The sequence below is a fragment of the Notechis scutatus genome, chromosome 4, assembly GCF_049901735.1.
Source record: "Notechis scutatus isolate UNSWTSFEM ecotype Mainland chromosome 4, rNotScu1.2, whole genome shotgun sequence".
Taxonomy (NCBI): Eukaryota; Metazoa; Chordata; class Lepidosauria; order Squamata; family Elapidae; genus Notechis; species Notechis scutatus.
The window spans coordinates 25484598-25512131 of record NC_142012.1 but is presented as its reverse complement, the minus strand read 5'-3'; the positions used below and the strand labels follow the sequence as shown (position 1 = coordinate 25512131).

Below are 27534 nucleotides of genomic sequence, written 5' to 3'. Positions count from 1 at the left end.
ATAACTATTACCACCCCCAACCCCAAAAATAATTCAATTTAAGTTCAAACATATCCAATAAAATAAAAATTTAAAAATACGCTACACAACCTAGCAATAGCAAGGTTATCATGAAAATCTAAGACAGTATGAATTACAGTAATTTAGTATAATATCTTTACAATAAAGTTTAAAATTCTGGGGGGAAAATAAAGATTTTTGCTTCATATGTAAATAATGCAAATAAGGATCTAGATCTTTGACAGGTTGTCAAACTGTCTCCTTTGAATAAATCTACTTTTTTTTTTAAAGTAAAGAGGCCTGGAGGAATGCTTCATCAGTGTATCTTAAGGACTCGGTATGGTAGGTCCACATGAGAGAAAATAATCAAAGCCTGGGAGTTTCTAGAAGTGTGACAAATCAACTATCAATGGTCAGATAGACATTAACTGCATTTACACACCATTTAAAAGAGACCATAAAAAGCTAAGAAGGAAACAAAAATGGCCAGTACATATTCTTTCAATCAATTAACACCCAAATAACCAGACCAAAAAAAATACAATCAAGGAGAAAACAATACCCTAATCAAGGAATTGTCAAAGAGAAAACCAAATCCTCACTGACATAGGGAGGTCAAACTACCGTATATAAACAGGAGCAAAGCCAAAAATCACTCGGATGGATGATATTATCTAGTTGGGTAATGAAATGTCTGCAAGCAAACAACAAAGGTCAGAGAGCACCAAGACGTCCATAGGAAAAATCATCTCAAGCCCCATATACCCTAGTCGGCATCATCACATCAAATTCTAGTTTAACTTTGCATTGTATAAACCGCTTCCTTTTATTTGTTCAGAAACTCCAAGAGTTTAATTGATGACTGTCAATTCTATTATTACTCAAAGATTATCCATTTTTGCATTTTCCAACTCATAACAATTTTATAATTCCTTAGTCTGTCTTAATTTAACTTCACTTATAACCCTGTAGTCCATGGGTGTCAAACCTGCGGCATTATGTTGCTCTCACGTGACACTTTGTGACAGTTTTCCCATTCGTAGAGCTGGTGTGGGTGTGGTCTGTGCATGTTGTATCTGGCCTGTGGGCCACCAGTTTGACACCCCTGCTGTAGTCTATGCTCACCTAACCACATTTAACTTCAGTAAATGTTAAAAGTATCTAATCTTTATTTAAAAGAATTTGCTTGAGCTTTATATTCATTTTTACTGCTGTTCTTTGCACATTTCCCAGCTCTGTAATATCCTTTTTCACCTGAAATTATCAAAATTATACCCAATATTCAAAAACTAGTCTCGTCCTAGGCTTTCAAGTTCTATTCTAATTATTCCAAGAATAAAATCTGCTTTTTATTTAGCAGTTATGTGCTAGGTTAACATTTTTCATCAAGCTATCCACCAGGACAACAGGTTGCCTTTTCCATTTACTTATTTCCCCCTCAGATCCTATGAATGTATGTATGAAGTCTGGACCTTTTCATCAATATATATCATTTTGCGTTTGATCTCCCAGAATTACATTTGAGGACTGTTGATGCAGTTTGGAGAGATTATTCCCATTCGCATTTTGATTTCATTACTCTAAGCAGTTTACTGGCATTAGCAATCTTAGCTATTTCATTCCATATATTTTACAGGCAAATTAAAAAGACATAATACTAATTGCTGGGACTCCCACTTTGAACATCTGTCCAATTTGAAAATTGTCCATATTCTTTTTCCTGTTTAGCCAGTTTTGTTGTCCTACCAAGTTGTTGATTAAAAAAAATATATAAAATCCACTGAGAAATAAATAAAAATACAAAATCCTGTTTACATCTACTGATTGATTGACTGTGTGTCTGTGTGTTCCTGTTTGTACTCATATAACTGTTTAGCCTGCTTTTTTTTCCTCTTTAGGATCTTGGATGACACAGATGCATATAGCTGGTATTAAATCATCCTAGAAGGGTGGAATGGGTAAAATTGTGTTCTTTCATTTGGAAATAAACTAACGGAAGTAATATTTGTGGACCTATGGACATGGAAAACTTTGCCCTTGGGTTTTACATTTCATCCATTTTTGCTATTCATTTTCAATTTTAAATATATAAAATACACATTTTGGAATAATATTATTTAGAAATGCATAGCTTTAAAAGTGTTTTTGGAACTGTGTGTTTAGAACATAGTGTGTTTAGAACTGTGGATTTTAGAGCAAATGTATGCCAATAATTTTGTGCAGACTTTTTTTTTTACAAATAAATATGAAAACAAGACACAGGAAACTTATGACTTAATCTATGTGAAATTGACACAAACCAGAAATAGAAACAAACTATTCATTCCGAACAGATAATGAAAGGGTACAAATCTAGAAGAGAAAAATGGTCTATAAACTAAGTACATGCAAAGTGCCAAAACAGAGACTAGTTCTTTATCTGTGATCAGCTATAAAGAGTGAGTAGAAGTTTAAGTCCAAAACTTCAAATGAAAATCTTTTATCTAAAGATTTTTTAAAAACACATATTGCTATAATCCAATAAAAATGATAATGTATATACAAAATTCTTTTACAAATGCCATCAGAACCTAGCTAATATTATATAGTCCTATAAAAGAATGGAAACCTGATGATTAATTTCAAACTGAACTTAAAACTTCAGGGTGTGTTTCAATAACATAACTTCTATAGAAATACTAGATTATACTAGATTCAGCTATTCCTATTTGTGAATGCTCACATCTTTATTTTCTGGTTCTTGTTTCAGATGAAAAGATTCTGCTGAACTAGTCCAAACAGCACATGGTTAAACAAGATTTATTGAAGAAAGTCTAATTGGCTCAGTTCACACTATAAATCATAACCATAGGCATAAAACCCACAGTGCCTGGATTCACACAACAGCAGCAGCAACAAGATAATCTGTCTTCATGACTCACCCTCATTTCTGAAAAACTTGTAAATGACTTTTTGAATAATGCATAACAATTAGGATTCTGATATTAAGTCTATACAAACCAGAAAAAAACATTAGATTGCAGAAAAGAATCAGAGTTTTTGGTCTTATTTTGAAACTTTCTAATGGTTGCCTGGCCTTTTGCAATTCCAGTAGGCCAGCTCAAGCAATCAAATGTACCGATATAACTTCTTTGAAAAGCAATTTATACTTTTTTCCTGGGAACACTTGATGCTTGGTGCACTAATAAAGCATATGCTTATGGGCACAGCACAAATAAATCACAGAAAACTTTACATCGTGAACCTATCAAACTGAAAAATAGTTATGACTTACATTCAATCAGACACAGTAGTCCTTTTTTTTTGAGCCATCAAAGAAAAGAAGACATATGTGATAGTGCAGCAAGAAATAGTTACTTTATTAGACAATCAGACACTTACTTAATCTTTGTCTTCCTTTGTGTTTTAAGGTTTTCTTTCACCTGTGTTAAAACATCATCACTGCACAGCTGTTGACTATAGCACAGTGGCGCCCTGAGCTATTTCTGTGGTCAGCTCAAGATGACATCTGACATTGTATGACACAATTTTCATTTACTGGAGCCACATCTATCCTGAAAGTTTACATAAATATCTTCCTTTGTTACTTTAGCCTTCAAATGTGAATATTAATATATAGTGAAGCACATGTAGCATCTGAGGTAATAGTGCTATTGATAACATTAGAGGATTTTCAGGATTAAAATTAGTTTCATCCTGCAAAACAGAAAGATGCTTGCATGATGGACCTCCATAGGTAACTACACTTATAATGGAATAAAATGCTAGACTCTTGGGCTATAGGAAGGAGCAAAATACTTGCAAATTTAATTAATCACTTAATATAACACAGCAATCCTGTTAGCTATATAAGGTATTGTAATGATGTTACCATATATCAGCTGCAAAAATCCAGATGATCTTTATCCAGATGATCTCTAGCAGGAAAAACTACGGAAACCCTTTTTGCCATTCAGTGGCCAATGCCATTTTTTTTTCAGCCCAGATGGGATAAATTAAGATGAAATCTGCAAGATGAAGAATTCTGGAGTTCCTAATATATATCTGAAACCAGTAAAATATATAAAAAGTAACATAAACTAAAGACTCACTTGAGTCAAAGGCAGCCACTAGTGGCTATTCGTATTAGTTTTAGAAATAATACAGAAGAGGTTCTCATGTTATTTTCTTGATAAATATTACCCCACTTCAGCCCCACAATTCCCAGTTTAGCAGACAGCCCATGATTTCTTCGTGGTCTCTCACTGAAGTTCTAAACTGGATCCCACTCTCATCAACTTTTTAAGATGTCATCAGTGGTGGAATTCAAACATTTTTACTACCGGTTTTGTGGGCATGGCTTGGTGGGTGTGGCATGGCTTGGTGGGTGTGATTTGGTGAGCATGGCAGGGAAGGATATTGTAAAATCTCCATTTCCTCTCCACACCACTAACCTGCTTTCCAGCTCTGTTCTCCAGTGCAGGGCAACAAAAGAAGACGCAGCCAATCAGCTGGGACTTGGGAAGCAGAGAATAGATGGGGGTGGGGCCAGTCAGAGGTGATATTTGCTGGTTCTCTGAACTACTTAAAATTTCTTCTACCAGTTCTCCAGAACTGGTCAGAACCTGCTGAATACCACTTCTGGTTGTCATTATACAAACAAGCTATAATTCAGGGGACAGTTCTAAGCTATAGAAGGAATTCAGAGGATTTGGAAATGTCTGAAATATTAAATTATACTTTTTTAATATATAGAAATCATATGTATATTTCTGTGTGTTTATATTTAGTAAAGTTATTGACATTGATCAAGAACAACATTCAGGAACTGATCTCATTTTTTTTTTTTTTTTTTTAAACAAGTTTTATTAATTTTTAAAACACACAAATTGTCATTATTCATTACATGTTTAAACCTTTTTTCATTGTCAATTTAACAAGTCAGATAAATTATAATTCTGTTTTAAACCATTTCCATACAACATACCAAAACCTCTTATTCAATTTCTCTTTACTTCTCTTTACTCTTATTCAATATCATTATTATTATTTCATCTGTTTCTTTCTGACTTAGTTACCATTATTCTCAATCTATATTTCTACAATTTTTAACTAATTCTCCCCCAAAAAGACATATACACACAACACACAAAACATAAAAAAAAATCTTTTTGAAAGTAACTTGGACCCAGGTGTCTCTCTTCATGGACTTCAATTATATTCATGCTCATCTTACATATCATTACTTATTTTATTTACCATTCTAAGCCTTCTATATTAACTTCCCCACATGTTTCACACTTCTTACTTCTATCTTAATTAATCATCTTAATTTGAATCATTATATTTATATCTTTTGTCCATTTTTTATCATCCCTTTGTCTCATTCCTTATAAAAAAAAAAAGAAAATAAGTTTCTCCTGAAATCATTAATCAGAGTATGATGCCTTTCTATCTCCCCCTAAGTTAATCAAATTAATCTTTAAAATAATATCTAATACCCAATCCGATTTTGCTTGGTACATTCTATCTAACTAATACATCCAACATAATTAAGTACATAATTAGACAATAAATCCAAATATTAAAAAAAAGATACTATAATAAAAATTTTATAATAACATCAATACCATAGTCTTATTAAACTCTTTAATTAAAACAATATTCTAAACCTCCCCTATTATTAAGTTTTAAAGCCAATCATTTTTAAACATTTTAACATTTTAATCTCTTATCAACTCTTAAATCATTACAATACTACCATCTCATCTTATGTACCTTGCAAAATCTTTTTTTTTTTAAATTATACTTTATCCATTATCCAAAAAAAGTTTCTTTTTTCATTTAATTTCAAGACATTGTAGCTTTTCTCCACCTTTTCCCTTTCTTTCTTCTCCCAACAAACCTTTCTACCCCCCTTCTTCTAGCCTCTGCCTTGCCAGCTTCCCTTCTCTGTCGTATTCCTTTTCCCTTTTGTTTACTATCATCATATTGGTTTTGCACCTTATTTTTCCCTTTCTTAAATGTTTTTTAGATCTTAAGTCCTTAAGTCCTTTAATTTTCTTCTTTTCTCTTCTTTTCTTTTCTTTCTCTCTTCCTTCTTTCTGGATCAAGTTCTGAGATTCATTAAAGATGGCTCCTTTCTTTCTTTCTTGTTCCTCTGCTGTCTTCATCTGTTGTAAAGTTTGTTGATAATTAATAAGCGCCATTTCTAAGAAAAGGAAAGCTTCTTCCACACCATCTTTACCATTTTTTTTTGCTTGTTCATATTCTTTTCTTAGTTCCTCAACAGAAAGAGCCATTATAAATCTTTTCTTTTCTTTTCCCCTTCTTTCTTCTTACAACAACCAGAATATTCAAAAGAAAATAAAATAAAATAAAAACAGTCCCAAAGTTATCAGTCAGTCCAAACCAAGGCAGAATTCTCACTTTCTCCTTCTGGGGCAATATCAATCCAAGAGAAAGAAAGTCCAAATCTGTTTAAAATCTTATTGCAATATATTCTAGTCTTCAAATCCTTAAGGCATCTGCTTCAACAAATCTTAGCATACAAATGTTTTCTTTTTAATCCTCTCTCTTCCCACTCATCGCTTAAAACCAATTTTCACCTAAAAGAAATAGGTTTCTTAATATCCAGTTATTTATTCCGTAGGAAAAGAGGGAAAGCTATCCTTTCAGCACCTTCACAGCCGCTTTTTCCTCTTCTGGCAGGTATTATTCAGAAAGTCATACTTTTCAGGAATTTTATTAGATATGTCTTAGAGTCCTAGGAGCCAAGAAAAACTTTCTCCTCTCAATCACTTTCTCCACTTCCTCCTGCGCATTCTTACCCGGCTGCCAGCTTCTTTGTGGCGGCCATTACAGACCGCCGCTGCACCGTCCTGGGAAAAGGGAGTTCTGCCGGCCAGGGAGGGAGTCTGCAGCACCCCCAAACCCTTCTCTGGATCCCCTACCTTCAGCTGCCCCTGCAGGGCAGCCTAGCTGCACCCGGCTGGGTCGGAGCCCCAAAAACGGCTAGCGCGGCAGGGATCGCGCAGCTCGCAAATCCCTGCCGCTCGCGAAGCCGACAAACCGGAAGAGGAACTGATCTCATTTTAAATGTCTGACATTTGTCCTTGCAGGTGAAGGATCCAGAAAATAATAGCATGATTTATTCCTGATGATATTACCTAGTTGGATGATAAGATGTCTGTAAGTAAACAATCAACAGACAGTACGAAGAATTCAAGACTTCGTCAATAAGCTACATATACTCTCTTCTAATCGCATGATTTGAAGGGAGAAAATCCCAATTAGGACAATTCAATTCAGACAACTTGCTGAGTTAGGACCAGGAGACAATGACAAAGGCTTTGTCATTGGTAATGTTCATGTGATTTAAAAGCTCATCTCAAAACTCCAAATGTTCTAGTCTTTTTTGAAAATGGTACATAAAACTCCAAACATAACTTTAAAAAAATAATCTGATTTATAGCCTAGCCAGAATAGACATTTTTCAGTTGTAATGTTTTTATAAAACTCTTCCTCTTGGACTCAAGTATGATAACCAACCAGTGTAAGTATTGAAACACTTTAAAAAGTAATTAGCTATTTGATATACTTGACAGACACAAGATGTATGCAAGCCTAGAAAGAAAGACTGCAAATATAGATATTCCCGATTTTATTATTGTCCAACATTTTAATTAATTTCTTATTCTATCTGTATAGTTATAGTTTAAAGAGTTCCTAAAACGATATAATAATAACAGGTCCATAATGTTATTTCAACTAATCAGTAGCACTGCAGGGTGCTGAAAATTACACAGTACTTCTTAGATGTGCTCAAACCACCTAAGAGGAATTACTTTTGCTGTAGCTGGCCTTAATTTCCCCATTATTGACAGAGTGAACAGAGGTATAACAAAAAGACATGTTACTTGACTTGATGGGACTCAGCTAATGTATTTCTCAGAAGAATTATTTTTGTGGTATTTGCTGTATGCTTGAGAGGGTACAGAAAAGATATCAAGTCTTATGAATGAAATGTGCATATATTCTTCTGATCAGAGCTAAAGATCAGATCTATTACCTGGTGTTGGAAAATAGAAAATAGAACTACACTTATCTATTCATTTCTAATATTCTAATTTCTAATATTATGTATCTGTATCTGAACTGGACTGCTTCAGATTTTTTAATTTCTACCATAAGAAAATTCTTGTAATATATTAGAAAAGGACCTTTTATATCATGCTTGATTAATAGTAAAATAACAATGCTCCTTTTTAACCAGAACTGAAACAAAACAGAATTAGTAGGTCAAAATTGAATGTGTTGTGCTTCTTCTAGCTTGATGCTTAATGCAGATTGAAGTTTTCCTATAACTAAGGACTTTAACTCAAGGAGTAAATATTGCTGAAAATCAATTTCAGTAGGAGGTGCCATGTAAATATTTTGCAGGGATTTTCTCTCAAAGCATTATTTCTTGACATAGAGAGAGAACATTTTCTGCATGTTGGTCAGATAATTGCAAAATTCCATAATGCACAATTATTAGTTGTAGTAGCATTGACTATTGCCATGATAGTAATATTATTTATTATCACAGTAATCAATAATACTATTGATAATCACAATCATATGTATGGTGATTATGAAGACCAATATTATGTATTTTGTTCCAATGGTAGCTACAAAAACCAATGAATAGGAAAGAGCAAGGAGGTTCAGGAACTTTAGCAATAATTTTCCATTAACAATATCAACCGATTCTGTGTATAGTCCAAAATTACATCTTGAGACCAGAGTATCTGCAATATCTGCTTAATTTTGGTTTTCTTTACTTTTTCTCTACCAACCTTTTTTTTGTAACAATTTACCTGATTAAGATTTCTAGAGAATGATAAAAATCTTGCCTATCCTTTTTACCCATACAATGAAAGGCATAATCTTTTGGTGTACTGAGTCTGTTTCAGTCCAGTAGATTAATGTTTGTAGAGATTTAGTAGTTTGGCATCCTACTGTCCAAGTACTATTAAGTGAATTAAGAAAAAGATTGACCACTCTTGTGCTTCGGTATAAAGGGCTCACATGAATTTGAGTATTTCAATCATTTTCTATCATTTAAACAGAAAAGAGGAAAGGAGGAAAGAAAGAAAAGAACTTTAAAGCTACAGACAATTTACTAGATAACAAATTGATATCTGATGGACTGCTGACAGTCTCATTGTCAGGAGACTGCTGTTATAGTATCAGCCCGTGACTTTAAAACTTCACTAGGGAAAAAATTACAGCTTGGCATGCAGCAGCAGGACCTAGCCTTAGGCACAATCTGCCAATAACCAAGTCCCTGAGAAAACTGATTTGTGGCTTCTGATCACCTACTTCTAAGAGCCTTTGCTATTGACTAATTTTGGTTCATCTGGATGTAGATCTATCTTGGCTAACAAGAAAGCACTCAAGGTCTTCATTTAGCTATTGAACAGATTCTCTTGGGATGTGTGTGCAGCTGTCTTTACCTTTTTTCCAATCGACACATCAAAAGCTCTGGAATATATTTTCATTTTCAAAAATGCGGATGGCAAGCAAGATAAACTTGCCAAACTCATCTCACAAAGTAGTGAATCATTATAGCTCCTTTCCAGATGTAGCAAATAAATCATTTCTGGCCATGCAGATTACACACACAGTTTAAAAAAAAAAAACACTTTAGATAGGGAAATCATTCTGCTACAAGTACATATTATTCTGAACCAAAGAAAAAAGCCACTAATATGAGATGCTTGCTGCATAATGTTTAAATATATACTATAACAACATTGATTTCAAAGAAATATATCTGTTTATGTATTCCCATGTACATAATCAGTAACCTCAGTCACATAGCTTTCTAATTCATATGTTGGGGGAAATGGGCTCCTGTCCATTATATCTATTGTGTGTATGTGTATATGCAATAGAAAATGAAGAAGAAAAAGAACATATATGCACAAAAAGAACGCATATGCACATCTGAATGGAATTGTACTAGTTACTACTGTTTGACTGTAAGACCAGGTTTTGTACTTTATGAAAGTGACCAGTATAGTCGATGTGACAATAACACTGATCTGAAATGATTTTAGAGAAACTGCTGTTCATATTAAAAACCTCCAAACTAATTTCACTTTTGTTGCACTAGTGCAACATTATATTAATTTAATACTTTTCCCCAGTTAAACGCATGTGGGGAGAATACTGTAAGCAAAGCAAAAGGAGTTTGCTATTTCCATATTTATGAAGTTACATTTCTTGGTTTCTGGTTTAGCCAAAACAAACTTTATATAATGAAGGTGGTAGAGGGGATTTGGAAACATTAGAAGCAGATGTGAATCCTTTCTCAGATTAAGTCCAGAACAAACGATCTCCCATTTGAAGTCTTGTGCCATTTTTAGAAATTTAACTAAGAATATCATGTTACCCAAACATGCAGCCACTGGACCTTTGCATCAAAATTGTCTTGTTTCTTTGATCTAGTCTGAAATATGTGTTAGCATATTATAATGCATGTACTTATCTAAATCCAGAATTGTTCAACGTTTGTTGAATAGAAGAGATTTCTGATGTTTAACATTAATCACATTAATTAAACATATTTCAGTGTTACCTTTAATAGTATTACATCTTTTATCATTGTATTCATAGACACTGTCAATATCTCATTAAAGGAATGGCATCTCTTGCAACGTGGGTTCAAGAAAATATTTATTTGAGTGCAGAGAACAGCAATTCCCAGTCCAAGCCTATCACATTTTCCAGCAAAAACTCCTGTTTTCTTGAACCATGCTGATACCATGGAATAAACTATCCCCAAAATTGCCATTCCTTTATGGAACTGCTGATGATCCAGTAACTATCTGCACCAGATCCAACACTTTTTTGGCTGTATTAGATTTGAGTCATCTACAATCTACTTATACTTAAGATAAATCAGAATAATCTAATTTAAAAGTTGTTCAAAAAGATTATTTAAAAAAAATCTACAAAGGAGTCTGATTCTATTTAAAAGCCTTGGTAACAAATGGGTGGTTGCCATGAAATCAGTGTGAAAAATCATTTTTTCACATCAGAACTTTTTTGTTTTTATTTATTTATTTGGATTCTAATGCAGTGCATAATAGAAAAATGGATTTTGATCATACAATAAATAATTGGGCTTGTTTTCTCTTAGCCAAATAAATGCAATCAGAATTTCCAACTGTTCCTTTCAATATAATGTCATTTTAACTTCATCCTTTAGTGACATGCTGCTCTACTAGCAAGAGAGCCTGCTCAGTCCCATTTCAATGAGAAGCCCAAGATTCTCTGTAGCAATTGGAATAAACTTAAAATTTACAACAGAAGGGAGTGATGTCATGGGATAAGAGATCCAATTAAAATCTGAATATTCAGACCAGTAGACTGTCTCATGAAACAGTGAGGAATACCAGCTAATTTGTAAATTTTACAATTACATTTACTTTCCATCATGGAATTAGACTTCTTCCCAAAGGCCACTTCTCTTTTATCCCTGTTATTTCAGGAATGATACCACTGCACAATGGTCAGATTTCCCATTATCTTTTGCTGTGAGGGTGAAAAGGCATGAGAGTAAAAGTGAAGACACCCCCTTGTTTGATAAAGAAGCAATGGTCTTACACTTTGCTTACATTACAGCCAGTTTTCAAGGTCTCTGGAAAACAAAACATTACAAACAGAGCAATTATTAATTCAATAAATCCAGCTGCTCTTGACTGCCCCTGGGCAAAGGCAAAAGTTAAAAGCAACTGTTCATTGACGACATCTGTGACATGACCAGGGTAAGGTAGCTGCTTTAGCACATCATTCACCACTTTTAAGGCTGACTGCACTCAATTTCTTAGACAATCTACACACCATTTTCAGTTCTGTACCTCAATAATTTATCACAACAATACCTCAAGCATACAGATTGGGGAACGGAGTGGGCGGGGGGAGAAATGAAAGCAATTTACAGTACCAAGATGAAAGAAGTTAGACCCAGAGAGAAGATCTACTATGTAAATCATACCCACAACTTCAAGGAATGTTGACATAATATTCTGGAATTAATTTTTCCAGCATTCCTACACAGGTCACACAAAGGTAAATCTAGTGTCTCGGATTCCCCCACTTTTCTTTCCAGACCCTATATCTGGAGGGTTTTTTTTAATCAATATATTTAAGAGGAAATTGATTCTGCCAACCTCTCTTTCTTGCATGGACAATAGAAACTTTATGTACAAATAATTCTATTAAGACTAACAGCAAATAGAAAGTCAACATTATTGAGTAGATGTTATCTTGTAAAATATTTGGGTAGGTTTCAGTGTGATACAGTGTGATACAAAAATGCAGCCAGCAGAAACATTTAAGAGACTATATAACAATGGACTTATTTTTTAAAAATCGTCCCCTGAAATTCAAGTGATAATTGGTATTTCAACAGATTACAAATATCAGAAGGCACCACAATGGTCAAGAAAATAGAAATTTACTCAGCAACTATTCTTCTATTTTTTTTCCTGTTTATCTTGATTTGATGCAGATATATACGTAAACTTGCAGTTTAGCTGGATCCATTTGGCTTCCAAAAGTAGCTCTAAGTTGCCAAAATCAAACAAGACAAGTACCTATTTTCATGATCTAATATAGTTGTAGGAATGGAGAATTGAATAGGTATTTCTGGAAGACATATACCAGATATGAGCTGATTTAAATTATTTTAGAAAAAAAAATGCCCCACAGGCTGTATTTCCCAGGTGTTTCACAACTACTTTTCATAGATATTACATGAAGTGGTTAAAATAAATGGGTTAAGAATGTAGATAATAGATTAACTACAATATTGAACCTGGGACAAAATTTGTAACTTCAGGATAAGTAGTGTAATTTGCTCTGGATTCAAAAGTGGTGTAATTTGCTCTGGATTCAAAAAGAATTTTTTGCTGATCCGATTTGTCTAAGATATAAAACAAGTTTTGTTAAAGTAGAATTGTACTCATCCCATTGTTTAGTGTGGTAAAAACACAAATGGTTATAACATGGTTGTTTTGTATCAAAATGGATGCCATTTGCAAATAAGTCCTATTTAGATAAAGTCTGTCCTATTTATGAAATTCTATGTAGGGATTTTCAGGCCATATTCATTTAAACAACTACTATTTTTTTAAAAAATTCCCATCATCTTGTTAATTTGCTGAATTTACACTGACAGAGATTACTGTAGTGGGAACCATATAAGGGTTATACGATCCATGTTGACAAGGGAAACATGTTCATAAGGAATTATATCTTCTCAATAAGGTAAAGATGATTTTCTTACAATTACAGGGAGAGTAGAGGGGATAAGTTCATTAGTCTTACTCTTTTTCATTATCTATTCCTGCTGAATGTGGAAACAATGGATATCCCTAGAGTAGCTGAAGATGTCCCTGAATAATTAGCAAGAGGTACAGATAAAATGAACCTAATTTGAATTGCTCCCATTTTGCCTGAGATTGTAAAATTTGGATTTGGATGATTCATATCTGAATTCAGATTTCATCTGAAGCCAGTGCATAATCTCAATTAACTATCCTTCATCCCCCCACAAATATCACTCTTATGTAATAATGGAAAAATAAATAAAAAAACAGAGATTTCCTGATGAGACATAGATTAAAACTTGAGAAATTAAAGGATATCTAAAATATATGCTATACTATATAATTAAGAACACAACACTGCCCAGGCAATTTCATATAGACCAGTATAGCAATAAATAATCTCCCTACTAGGATAAAAGACAGGAATATCTCAAATCTAATTTTGTTGCTCTGTAGTTTTTCATATGCACTCAATTGGATAAGAGAACAATCCCTAACTTGAACACAAATCCATGCAGGACATTGGAGGTTTTAATACTACTGATTTCAATAGTTTAATGCTGTTTAAAGTTCCTAATATACTGTGTTCAAGTGTCTTTATTCTGTTCTATAATAAAATAAGAAAATGTGAAAAAGTTAACTACCAAGTATTTTGTTTCCTTAGCAAATAACTCAAGAAAGAAGGAAAATCACCCTCTACAGTCTAGTTGCTGGGGAAGATTTGGCAGCTTGTTAGGTTAAAATATTTTTTGCAAGAACCAAAAGATATTCTGCTTGGAAAATTTCAGAGATTTAACTCATGAACTCAGGACAAACTTCTGTATTACAATAGAAGTGACATAGGGGTCATTGTTCATCTGTTTATCAAGGCTGTTTCAAGGAGAGAACAATCAAGAACCAATGAATATTTGTTAATGTTATAGGAAAATTGCTAATGACATGAGCAGAACTTTCTCTGTAAATTCTTCTGAAACTATTGCTCCTGAACATAGCAAGATTTTATTCAGAAGGATGGCATTAATAATCACTGGATTTTGCAATTACTAATTTGCTTTCATTCATTGAAACCAAGGTTTCCCTGATAGGTAAGCTATCATAGCAGAAAGATGAAGTAACATCAATTAAAATTAAATTATCCAATATGATTTAAAATCCGGATGACTTGTTATATCATTTGATCAAAAATGATACATAAGAGAATGAAAAATATGAATTGAATCTATATGTTACCCAAAACTGCAAGACTCCCAGCAGTTTACAAGAATAGAAAAGATATAAAAATCAAAACATCTACAGCAAAGCCCCAGACAACCATTCCATTCCAATCCCAAGACAACAATTTAGAACTTGAATAAATAATAACCTGAAACAATTAATACAATGGCTCCAATCATTCTCCAAAGACTTTTGTAAAAAGCCTAGTTTTCACTATTTTTTATCACTATAAATTATAAATGATTAGAATATTGCCTTACTGCTGCTTTCCTTAAGCATCTGCAGAGGAATTAATTATTTCTCAAATAGCTCTGCCAAAGTTTATAATTTTTAAAACTAAATGAATAAGCACAGAAATTAGATAATGAATTGTGATCTTCTAAATACTTTGTCCATATTCTTAAATTATACAAAATTTAAAAATGTACACATTGTCATTGGATATAAAGCTAATAATGGCATTCAGTATCAAAATGAATGGTTTTTTCTGTTCATTAATTGAAACAGCATATCTTAATTTCATTAACAAGATGAGATCATAGTAAGATATAAAATTTTGACGCATACATTGTCATTGAATTGTAAATGAATTCTTTAACTAAATTAACTACATTTTGCATGTGTTTTAGCCATTGACCAAAGTTTGCCAGAGTAAAGCAATGTTTCTTAAAATTAAGGAACAATGAATTAGATCTATATTGTATGCCAGGAATTAAAAATGATAGATGGGCAGTGTTAAATTTCCCAAACAAATGATGTTATAAATTAAGACCACTTGGAAATATTTTCTCACTGTCCCAATATTCCTGGCCATTAATCTTAATCATATAACTGCTGATAGGAAAGGACTATAACTTACTGAAAAACAACATACTTTGCAATCTGAATATCCCAGTTTCACTTTTTGGCACTTCTGTTTAAAAATAAATCATGGAAGCAAATGCTAGAAGCCAATTAGAATCACTGTCAGTAAGGGAAGATGTAGATTTGATGAACAAACATTTTATCCTGTGTAGTATTCAAAAAGTAATTTTTGGCATTAAATCAATGACATAATACCATTTGTGATCCTGGAATATTTCCTACTGTTTCCAAGACTAATCCACAGCATAATCAAAGTATGAGGTCATTGCTCAACAAAGATGATTCTAGTGATGGATCTACTAAAATAAGTCTGGGAAATAGTTTGTAACTTCTCTCACACACCTTATAATTCTGAATAGTATAACAATTTATGTTCCCATCCATATAAATACCTGCAGTAATTGTTAAAGGGCTTATAGATTAGAAAGTTTTATGGATATTTACAGTGAAAAACTAACACCTGCCTCACCTGTGACCGATAGTAGAAAAGAAATTTAGCTCCCTTGGTTTTCCTTTCGTAACTTGTCATTTGAAATCTATGGATTAATTTGACAAAAGTGGCGTGCAATTTAGTATGAAATAATAAAGCATTTGTTTTTCAGGGATCAGTTTTTTGTGAACTATTAACATTTACAAAGTGAAAAAGAATAGCATTGATGCAAGTGCATCGTGACAACCATCCTCAGCTAAATTGCAAGCGGAAGCTCATGGATCATATTCTTAAAGCTTACATATTTTTTTCTTTCCCAGATGGGAGTAAAGTAGAACATAACCCAAGTACAGCATGTATAAGGTATTTCTCTCACCCCCAAAGGGCAGACTGGACTAAAAGTATGCATACATCAACTCACCATGACACTTGCATGGGTCAATATTTTGTAATTGTGTTCAGATAATCTCTTTACTTGAAATGCACATAGTTACAAAAGGATTATTATTGGAGTCCTAATCACTGAATCATTGCAACTGAACCATCAGATTAAGTTTCAGGACTCATAGGACAAGTAACCTCCAATTCAGTGCCATGCATGTCCTCCCTTCCCAAGAGATCTATTTCTGGATGCAGTTATAGCTTTCTTCTGCACTATAGAGTCACTTTTTTCAGGTTAGAGGAAAAAAAGTAAGAAAGATAGAAAAAAAGAGTTAGAAGTGATAGAAAGGGACGAAAGCAGAAGATCATTGAAAAGAAGAAATATAGCTTGCACTAAGGAAAGTCCGCAAATCCATTTTGCTATTGGAACAGCTCATCCTTAGTTTCTCAACCTGGAAGCATAATTTATTTTATTTATTTATTTTATTTTATTTAGTTTAGTTTGTCCAGCATGTATGAGAAAACAAGTATAAGTATGAACATAACATATAAACATACAAATATAAACAAGTATAAGTATATACATAATAAACGAGTACAAATAAATGGGAACAGTAGGACAGGAACAGTAGGCACGATGTTACGCTTATGCACGCTCCGTTACAGACCTCTTAGGAATGGAATGAGGTCCAGGGTAGACAGTTTAAGGTTAAAGTTTTTGAGGATTTAACAACAGAGTCAGGTAGTGAGTTCCAGGCACTGACCACTCTGTTGCTGAAGTCATATTTTCTGCAATCAAGTTTGGAGAAGTTTACTTTGAGTCTGTATCTATTGCTTGCCTGTGTGTTATTGTGGTTGAAGCTGAAGTAGTCATTGACAGGTAGGGCATTAAAGCAGACAATTTTGTGTACTAAGCTTAGGTCAGACCATAGGCAGAGTAGTTGTAAGTTGTCTAGGTCCAAAATTTCAAGCCTGGTGGCATAAGGTATTCTATTGAGAGTTGAGGAGTGGAGTTCTCTTCTTGTGAAATACCTCTGGACTTGTTCAACTGTATTAATGTTCATTATGTGTGGATTCCAGGCAGATGAGCTGTATTCGAGAATTGGCCTGGCGAAGGTTTTGTATGCTCTGGTTTGCAATTCAATGTTACCGGAGAAGAAGCTTCACAAAATTAGGTTAACAGCTCTTAATGCCTTTTTGGCAATGCTGTTACAGTGAGCTCTGGGACTTAAATCTTTTGAAATGAGTACTCTTAGGTCCTTGACAGAGTGAGGTTGTCTACGAGGTCATATCCATCCAGTTTGTATTTAGTGTTCTGATTTTTGTTGCCAATGTGTAAGACAAAGCATTTGTTGGTTGAGATTTGAAGTTGCCAATTGTTCGACCATTCTGACACAAGTTGAATTAGTATAAATATTCTCTTTTCATAGTTCCATTGAAATGTCACCAAGTATGAATGATTATACTTATTAGAACAGGTAAACTTCAAGGATGAAGAAAAGATGATAGTCATGCTCTTTAAAAAGGGGGGGGCTATTAAGATCTGCAATTAGGGTAAGGAACAAAACCAAACAGAACATGGAATTTATTGGTGGAAATAACAAGTCAATCAGCTGCAAATATGGACATTAAGGAAACAATATACTGAATGAGATTAAGCTGGTAAGAAATGTAAAGCATTCTACTCAGTAGTTTTAAAGGAATAGAATTAGGAAAGAAATTATGAATTTTTATCCAGGACTAAATGCATACTTGTTTATGGTCTATTTATATCTGCAAAAATTATTTAATCTGCTATCATGACAAAATGCTTTGTTGGTGGGAAAGCCTCTAAATTGATAAAAATGAGCAATGGATTACTGAAAACAATTCTCGTGCTTGGATTCATTCAGAGCCTATATTCATCATAGAAATCCATAGTTTTAGCACTTGAAACAGAAGGCATTTCAAAACTGGAAGCCCATTCAGAAAGCTAATTAGAATTACTGTACTCACTTTGATGAAATGTGTCAAATTAACAATGTTAAAAAGGTAAATTCACATTATGAACTGCTTTTTAAAGAAAGGATTAGTATTTCTATCACTTTTATGTGTTTATGACATAGTAAGGCATAATATCTTGCTGGTTTAATTATTCCAGGAATGAGCCTCACTCTGCTATAGAATGGCATGGGATAAAGACTAAAGAAACATACCGTATTTGCCGGCGTATAAGACGACCCGGCGTATAAGACGACCCCCCACCACCACCGGAAACGCTCCAGAAATCCCCGGCTGCAGCGGCAGGGCGGAGTGCCAGGGGCCGTGGAAGAGCAGGAAGGCTGCAGCCTCGGGTGGAGCGAGGCGAGCGGATGAAGCGGAAGCGACGCAGGGGATCCAGGAAGCCAGAGGCACCTTCGCTGCGCCCAACAAGCATCCGAAAGCCGGCAGATGGATATACCGCGTATAAGACGAATTTCCACTTGGAGGCATGTTTTTCGGGCAAAAAGTCGTCTTATACGCCGGCAAATACGGTAAGCTAATTTTGGGTGGATGTTGAAGGAACTAGAGTTTTTTAATGGAAGTAAGATGAGAAATAAATGAAATGAACATTTACTTTGGTTTACAATTTTCTGGGAAACTCAACTGAATTACATAGAATTTACTTGCAGGTAAAAGTGTTTTAAATTGTATTGAAAAACTGTTGGATTAGGTAAGATTTTCTATGCTTGATCTTTTAATATCTTATTTGACATATTTAGGTTTCTGTGTTCTCATCTCTTTCAATTAACAATGACAACAAGCAAAAAAAGATTAAGATAATCCAAGAGACATTCGTGTGCAAGAGGAAAGGCTTTATGCAACTAAAGTGACCACAATCTGTAATGTGACATTCACTTTTGACTCATTCACTTTTGACTCATCACTTCTGAAGCATTACAATTGCATAAATCTTTCCACTCTGCAATTAAAATATTGATTCTCTTTCATATTGAGAGGGAGTGGGGGAAAGAGAGAGAAAGTTGAAAAGAAGTAAATGTGGCTTACAGATTAGCACAGTAAATAGTAAAAATGAAAACGTCAGGACCTAGACCATGTCATAGTGTAATAAAACAGAACATTATTTAACAAAACCAATATATCTATCTGATTCTCCATGCTTTGCCAAGGAGGTTGCTATCAAAAATTGCCAATGTAAATTCTTGTATGTAGCTGAAAGTTACACCAGGCCATATATCATAGAGGACATTTCATACTATTCAATATTCCCCTTCTGCATTTTTTTTCAAATCTAACTTGCTTAACAAAGCTATATCCAGGGGTGGGATTCTACCAGTTCGCACCTATTCACTAGAACTGGTTGTTAACATTCTAAGCAGTTCGGAGAACTGGTTGTTAGAAGAAATTACTGGCCTAATTCTGTAAGGAAGGCAGGAAGGAAACTGCCTCTCTATTAACCTTTATTACATTCTTGGCAGGACTAGACTTCCTGTCTCAGGAACTTCTCTAGAGTTTTTTTCCCCTCCTTTGCTGGTACTTTGCTTGTGTGGAGTGACCATTCAAAGTTACAATGGCACTGAAAAAAGTGACTTGTGACCATTTTTCACTCTTACGACCGTTGCAGCATCCCCAAGTCATGAGAGGCCAGGCGAGGAGATGCGTGTCTCGATGTGAGTGATATTGAGTTGGCCATATCCAGACAATAACATGACCACCAAGCTATGTCCACCCAGTCACATGACCATCAAGCCACGCCCACCATTTAAGCCACACCCACAGAACTGGTTGTTAAAAAATTTGAATCCCGCCCCTGGCTATATCTGAAGGTATTTTCATTTGGAGAGAGTGTTTAATTTTGGCATATGGTTAATTTTTTCAATATCATAAGGCTAAAGGATCTACGATAGCTGATAGATAGATAGATGATAGATAGATATATGCATAAAAATGGGGGGTGGGGGGAGATGATAGGGTTCTAGCAGTGCTGGGCTTTTTTTCATAATGGCTTCAGATTGTCTTCAATGTATCCTAGAATGATTATATTATGTAGTGGTATTGTTTACAAAAATAATGATTCGAAGAGATATTCATAAGTAGATAGTCTTTTTGGAGTTGATTTCTGTTTAAAGATAAAACATCTTTTAGCTGTTTGTTGATTACGCAATGAGGCTTTTTTTTTAATTTCAGGAACATAGGTATGTGCTTAATTAATAGATATGCTTTTAAAAGTAATATATAGATATGCAATCACTCTTCCAATGGAAGAGATCAACAGGAAACAAAAAATAGCGAGTATTATTAGAATCATAATATTTGGGCTCTAAGGTGCCTCATAGGTAGTCCAATACCCTGCTCAATGCAGGAATCTGTTGACGCCTACAGCCCTCTTGTGAACATACTGACAAAGAATAGCTACTTATAAAAATGGCTTTATAAAAATATCAGCCAAATGAAAAAAAAAATCTTGGGGTTGCACATCCCTAATGTCTTTTCCATTTGTTTAATTAATTGGGCTAAAACAACTGCAAACTATCTTGACCTTGATGGCCTTTCTTTTGGCAGATGGACATCTCAAAACTACATAATTGTCCTGGTGAAATAACAAAATTGTTCCTCAGAGACTTTCATAGTTGGTCCAAAATTGCTATCACAACCAGTGGGAAAAAATATCTTCCAACCTTGTCTTTGAAACTAGCCAAGATCATATACATATCACACTGAATCACAGTGATCAGCTATGTAATTTTGTGCCTTGACTCCTTGCCGTAGCCAGGACAAGTACCTGCAGTTTTCTTGGCAACATTTTCAGAAGTGGTCTGGCTTCTTCCTATGGCTGAGAGATATTTGTGCCTAAGGCCCGGCTAGAATTCATAATCCCAGTTTCTATCCTGGTCCCTTATTAAACTATATATTTACATTATATAGATCAGATAGCACACCATTTCTAAACTGAATTGTGAAGGAACTGAATTGGAATGTTCCAAAACACCAAAGGATTGAATTAGTAATCATTTCCACCTTTCTAATCAATATTACTAATTTTTAGTTTACTTTAAGTCTAAGGCTGGCAATTTTTTTCATTGCTAATTCAACAAGAGAGAGAGAGAGAGAGAGAGAGAGAGAGAGAGAGAGAGAGAACCTCTTTTTTGTGGTAGTAAAAATGAAAGGGAGAACAAAGTACTCTGGCCAGGCCTATCCTGCCTCAAATAAAAGACAAACATCTCAGACACTTGATAGATTGAACTATGACTAATTTGTACAGTTTTCCATGGTTGTCTTAGGTATTCATTTCTTTCCTAGCCATCCAGGGGTATTAAATAATCGTTCTGTCTACCTAGCAATAGGATTTTTAGCAGCAAGTTCATATTTTACTTCATACTGTTACTAGACACCTCACATATTTAATGTAGTTTGTTTGGCAAATGTCTTGGGGAGACAAAAGTAATCAGAAGGATTAAGTTCCCTTTATTGACCCACCTTCTGTGACCCACAAAGTGGTATGCTACCAGAAGCAGTATCATTATAGTAGGCATTAAATAGCTAATGGATGATATTTTTTGCAGCTAAACCTAAAACATTTACACTTTTGTGTCAACATTTGTAATAGAAAAGAATGCTGCATATAAAGTTTATGCCAGTTAATTATATGGTCAATTAATATTTAGCATTTATATTGCACTTTGGGGTATAACAATGGATAACAACAATTTTCAGAACAATTCTTATATATGCTTTCAGTAAATCCTTACAATAATATATTTGGTGTGTTGTTATCTCTACTCAACAGATGGAGGGAGGAAAAAAATGAGGTTTATACACAATAATAGTAAGTTGTGCAGCTGAAAGTTCACAGCTCATTCTCTTAGCCTCTATAGGACACAAACAGTTTATTTGTTTGATAGATATATAGAGTATTCTGCCTTCCCTCCAAAAACTGAAGACATTGTATACTTTTCCCATGATAGCTCTGTAAGATAAATTGGTTTGAGAAAGAAGGACTGATGCAAAGTTATCCAGTGAACTTCATTGGCTAAGGTGAGATGAGATCCTGGGCCTCCCCATTTTTAATTCAGCATCTTGACCACTACATTATGCTATTTTTCAGATTTATATAAAATTTCATTTCTGGTTCTCCTAAATTAAGATTTTATGTTCTTAAAATATTTCATTTTCATCTTAACTCTATTTTTAATTGTTGTTAGCTACCTGTTTAATGTCTTGTCACAATATTGTATGTGGCTCTTGATGCATTGGTTGTGACCAGAGGTGGTATTCAGCAGGTTCTGACCAGTACTGGAGAATCGGTAGCGGAAATTTTGAATAGTTCAGAGAACCGGCAAATACCATCTCTGACTGGAGATTTTACAGTATCCTTCCCCTGCCACATCCACCAAGCCACGCCCACAGAACCGGTAGTAAAAAAAATTGAATCCCACCACTGGTTGTGACAGCAATTAACTGACTGACTTGTCATCCAAGCCTGAAATTGGTTGGTCTATGTTCAGCTCAGCACAATGCTTGCTGAAGAGGTGTTTTTGGAGGCACCAACAAGGAGGAACAGAGCACCTCACCCCCACATATGCATTCTATTATGTTTCAAAAATAATTTGGACAATACTTTTCACTTGATGCTTTTCTTAAAAAAATCTATATTAGTCATACTATCAGACATAATCCACTTTAAAAAAATCACTGGAAACATGATATATCCAATCCAGATAGTACTGAAAATAATGTTAAACACTGGGAAATAAAACAATATATCCCTTGCCCATTTTAACTTTAACTGGGCAATGACAAATTGAACTGATTCTGAATTTGTATTCTTAGTTATTGGCAATGTTCAAATCATAAAGCACATAAACAGAATAAACGTTTAACATATAATGTCACTTTTTCAAACATGAAAATCACTGATAACTTGTATGAGAGAAGAGACTACTGTAAGTCTCTTAGATGAACCTTTGCAGATGATCTGGAAGGTATAGCTGATACTACAAGACTCGAGTGAAACAACCCTGATAGTCCAAGTCAATACCAATTTTAAGCTCGCATTGGTTACCGACAGGCTTCTGAGCCCACTTCAAAGGGCTGGTTTATTTATAAAGCAAAATAAGGAAGCAATATTATGATACATTTTGGTGCTGCTTTCCTAGAATTCATTTTTCTTGTTAGACTAGAAAAAGCCGTCTTAGAAACCATCCCCAACCCTCTTCCATGTAAGCTTTATAGTAGGGGTATCAAACTCACGGCCAGCGGGCTGGATGTGTCATGTGCTGGCCCCACCCCTGCCTGGTTTAGCAAAGGGGAAAAAGTCCCGATATGTCACGTGATGCCACCATGACACCACAAATTTGACACCTCACCTCTGTAGGGTATAAGTGGAATGACAGTCCTTCTCTGTGTTGGCCCCACACTTGCAATACATTCCTCCTAAAGTAAGCTTCCCTCCTTGCATTCTACAGGTTGCTTAAGACCATGCACTGTGCCTCTGATGCATTTGATTTTGAGTGACTATTATAGTTAGATATATTTATGTATGTTGCGTCTACTTCTTTATTTGTTTACACTGTTGCTACTTATTGTAAATTATCCAGAGTCACCATGCAGTAGGACATTCAACAAACATCGTTAAATACATGCAAACAATATTATTTTACTGATGCTTATGACTCAGAATTGGCACAAATTGTTGTTTTTCTACAAAGCACATTTGAATTGTTATCAAACATGCCTTTTTTTTATTTTTTATTTTTATTTTCTTGTCCATTTTCCCATAACACTGATATTAGGGCATGTTAATTCAAAACACAGATACTACTACTGTGTAGTGTAATATTACCAACACAACATATGGGGCCGGTAAAAGTTGGCTGCCTCTGAGCTGTGAGAGCCTGCAGCCGTGCAGAAGTGCTTACAGCTGCAGAGACATGGTACTAAGCATGTTTTAAGATGAGTCCCAGTTGAGCAGCATCTTATCCAACCAGAAACAACCCCACAATCCAGCTCTTTTTAACTGATCATCCTTGTATCATAACAGATTAAGGTTGCAGCTACTTTGGATTATGGTTAATCTAACCTTTATCCATTCACATCTTCACCTGAAACTTACAAGGACCAAGAGTCAATTGCCAGGGCATAATTCACAATGACACTGATCTTTCCTTCCTCACTCTAATTATCTGGATTAAGAATAACACTTTTGAGTAATTATTTTCACATTGGATAAACAGTAAGCTTTCCTGGATTTATCTGAGCTTTTTCTTAACATGAAATAGATCCAACTGGGCTTATAAGAGTATAACTGACAGCAGTGATAGCTTAATCAAGAAAAGCCTAAACAACTAAAACAATAGGAAATGTTTGTTTCACATTGTTTGGATAAGGGAAAAAAAACAAAAAAACAAAGGCAAAATATAGTGCTGCTAAATCTGATCAACCCAAATGACAAAGAGAGAGAAAGAGAGACTAGAGAGACCAATTCAGTTAACAAAGAAAGATCAGGGAGAGTTAATAAAGATGTGAAATCACTCCATGTGTAACAAAAGAACTAACGTTCAAAAAACAAATGAAAAATGTGAGTTGTTTACAGTGATGCTCTGTAGAGTTGGTGTTTTCATTTCCATATACAGTACGTCTTCAAATCTAATAAGTAGGACAGTCCTTATTATAATCAGCTTATTAAATGCACAATTAAAGTGAATCAAACTATATGTTTATGACGTATTATCACCTCTCCTGGTGAAATAACAAAATTGTTCCTCAGAGACTTTCATAGTTGGTCCAAAATTGCTATCACAACCAGTGGAAAAAAAATCTTCCAACCTTGTCTTTGAAACTAGCCAAGATCATATACAATTACACACTAAAATCACATCACAGAACCCAATTACACTTTGGCTTTGCAGATCCACAGATAACCTCTTAAAGAGCAAACTCCCTTACTGTGTCGACCTTTGACCCCAAGCTCTTTTTCCAATCTTCAGCAGCGCTCAGTGTTTCTCTTCCAAAACAAATGACCAAAACATGGCACAGGAATGGACAGGAAAAAAGGGACTGGAAGAGCAGCAAATATGCCAGCAACCATAATGTTCAGGTTTAACATTGTCGGTACCTTGTGTTTGATTTTTAATGAATTCCATACTCTCTTTAATTTATCCCAACAATATTTTTGCAAGAACATTTCATAAGTATTTTCCATTCAAGAATGTTTTTAATAATTTATAACCAATAATTTTGTTTGGCTCTTTGGAAAAAAGAAAAAAAAAGTTACAATTTGATCCAACTAAATACTTTAGCAGAATATAATAATTTAACTAGACATTTAAAATTAATGTAGTCCATTCTCTCAGTAATATGGATATACTATATAATAATACAATCTTTACTTGAAAGAAGGGTGATTCTGAATGTAAGAATTGCACCCAATTAAAAGTATTTTTAAAAATTGTAAATACATCTATAAATCCCACCAGTTAGGCAGTTATTTTCAACAAATTCATATAATCCTTGTGATCATATCAAAAAGAAAAACTTTTATCTCTTTCATAAGAATTAAACAGTGTTCCGAAATGGAGGTAAACTTTATCTCTTTCATAAGAATTAAACAGTGTTTTGAAATGGAGGTAGAATTTGGCCAATTCAGGGGGGAAAAGCCCAATTTTATAATAATAAACCTCTTTAACTTGGCCCATAAGGATTAAAACATTCTTATTGTAACAATAAACAACAGATGAGTATTATGAACAGCAGGATGACACAAAAAATGCTGGGCCATAATGCCAGGAGGATGCTAGCTCAAGAAAGGGCTCCCTAATTCAGAAATGTAGAAATATAGATAGAAAGAACTACAGAAATATATTTTTCTAGGCGTCCTGATGTCAGATTCTTTAGATTTTGTGCTCTCATGTTATTACTTTCAGTTAAGTTTGGGAAAGGCAAGCACATCAGATGTATTTAAGGGGAGCAAGATAATAGCCTCAGTTTCTGAAATACTCAGAAACTGCTTTTGTGACTGAATACTGGATATTATATCACATGAATGCAGTAGTTCTCACTTAGCAACCAAAATTGGGATTGGTAAATCCAGCACTAAATGCTATGGTCACTAAGTGGGGAATTACATAACCATGGCAAGCTTGACATCACATTTCTTCTTTGGTCATTAAGCAAAATATCATGTAGCCAGGATTTACAATTTTAGTTATGTCTTCTTTATTAACTTTGCTTGTTACAAGATAGTTGTAAATGCTTTGGTATAGTAATCATGAAACTGCAGATTTTGCACCTATTGCAAAATGCCCAAATAGGGATCATGTGACTATGGAACACTGCACTGATCATACATGCACACCATCTGTAAAGTGCCACATGGAAATCATGTGACTGTAAAATACGTGACAGTTGTAAATTGAGGTTGCATAAATTCAAACAGACACTATGTGAGGCAGATGGTAAGTGAGGACTACTGTATGACTCTGCAAAGAAAAGGAGATACTTCATCAATACAAAAAATGGTAATAAAAGCTCATATTTGTATAATTATTTCAGTATTTGTAACATATATCCACTATACCAGGGATCTCCAACCTTGGCAACTTTAAGACTTGTGGACTGCAACTCTCAAATCTGAGAGGTGAAATCCACAAGTCTTAAAGTTGCCAAAGTTGGAGACCCCTGGCACTATACAGTATGTTATATAACAAACACACACACACACAATAAACCAAGTATCACAATGCAAACCTTACATTAAAAATATATATTTGTGAGTGAAAAACATTTTTTCTTTTTTCTTTTTCTTTTTTGGGATAGCTATATTTTCCTCCCCATTTGGCACCTTTCTAGCAAATATTTATTATACATGAAAGAGATTAATAGACTATCTCAAACTTGCAATGAAGCCTTTCTACAATAGGTAGTGCAGAAAATGATAAAAGCATAAAGCCCTGGATTTTTAAGTCCCAGGAGAAAACAACCCCCTCCCAAGAAAAGAAAAATGGAAATTTAACAAGGTGGGAAATGTTTCATAGACTATGCTATAGTCAAGCTATTAAGGGAAGTTTTAGAATGTACTAGACAACCTATGTCCCATTGGGTTATCCTTTCAGATATACTTTCCTCACAGAGCCTGTGTTGGAGAGTATCCCTGTTGCTACATAAATTATCAACAAGATGACTCGGTAGACCTCCTGCCATTTGTAGAAGATGCACAAAATAACTTTGTCCACAGCAGCATGGGGATATATAGAATGAGTAATGGAAGGGATTTCTAACTTCCTGCTGGAGGGAGTAGTTCAG

General features: G+C 34.4%; 1 long non-coding RNA gene across 2 annotated transcripts; it reads left to right on the top strand.

Annotated features, from left to right (window-relative positions):
• The first annotated feature begins 1306 nt into the window (after positions 1 to 1306).
• Positions 1307 to 27534, top strand: LOC148130678 (uncharacterized). Of its 2 annotated transcripts, XR_015749590.1 has the most exons (4): positions 1307 to 1958; positions 2750 to 3516; positions 7101 to 7170; positions 27362 to 27534. It is a non-coding gene; the product is annotated as an uncharacterized LOC148130678 (long non-coding RNA). The 2 variants fall into 2 exon arrangements; XR_015749589.1 differs by lacking the exon at positions 1307 to 1958 and having other exon boundaries at positions 2432 to 3516.